We start from the raw sequence: 1,232 nt of genomic DNA, 5'->3' as shown, positions 1-1,232 counted from the left end.
CTCCCATCATGTACATCATCATTGACATCCAAAATCTGCACGCAAGGTACAGAAGTGTAGTATGAGTACAACTGACCCCATGTACTCAATAAGTAACAAACCTAACCTTAGGTTGAAAGTAGTGACGAGCTTGTACCAAGGTCAGAGTCTAACGCCAATAACCAACAACAATTCATAACAACATAAAGCAAGTAATAAAAGAAGCAACTCAAAGATAAAATGCTCAGCTTAATCAAGAGTTCAAAAAATAGTTCTGTCTTTCAAGTGTATCAGTGAAAACCCAAGTCGTTTACCGAAGTTGCCAAAAATATGAGTGAGTTTGAAAACAGTAATTCTCCCAAAACTACTTTCAACAATAAATAAGATGTTTTATTTTCTTTCCAGATAGCCAGTGTAAAATACATCATTATACCCATATGTCAATATGTGTGAAAAGTCATGAATGACGTGATACCGTATAGCATGAGGAAAATACATCTCTATGCATGTATGTCATGTGTCCATGTCAATGCTATATATCTCAGAGATGAACTCATGTACTCGCACTCTTAGAGTATTCAATCACTCAGTACTATATATGGCCAATCAAGGCCAGGGAAGATCCATCCCAATATATATACATAATAACTGACATCCAGCCACTCAGTACTGTACAAGGCCAATCTCGCCCAGGGGAAGATCCATCCCCAAATATAAATTATTCGGACAAGATCCATGTCCGGGGAAGATCCATCCCTTAATATAAATTCTTCGGACAAGATCCATATCCAGGGAAGATCCATCACTCAATATAATTGCTTCGGACAAGATCCATGTCCAGGGAAGATCCATCCCTCAATATAAATGTTTCGGATAAGATCCATGTCCATGGAAGATCCATCCCTCAATATAAATGAACCGCGCTCACTTAGGGTATGTGCAGACTCCGGAGGGGCTCCTTCAGTCAAAGGGTTTAATCTGCACGGACAAAGTACGTGCCATAGTTTCAATATCAGAATCAATCAGTCCCTCGACCTCACTTAGTCATCAATCTCTCCAGTCTCTCTCTCACGGGCTTACAATGTCATAAAATTAGCCCGAAAATGATGATATGATGTATCAATAAATAACAACAGAGACTGAGATATGATATGCATATAAATGCGTATGACTGAGTATGTAATGCAATGAAAGCAGATAACGCAATAGCAAAAATGACCTCGGTGGGTCCCAACAGGATAAGCATGTAGCCT

Source organism: Nicotiana tabacum, chromosome 14 (assembly GCF_000715075.1).
Source record: "Nicotiana tabacum cultivar K326 chromosome 14, ASM71507v2, whole genome shotgun sequence".
In the NCBI taxonomy this organism is placed as follows: Eukaryota; Viridiplantae; Streptophyta; class Magnoliopsida; order Solanales; family Solanaceae; genus Nicotiana; species Nicotiana tabacum.
The sequence above is the reverse complement of the archived record's forward strand: the minus strand, read 5'-3'. Positions refer to the sequence as shown.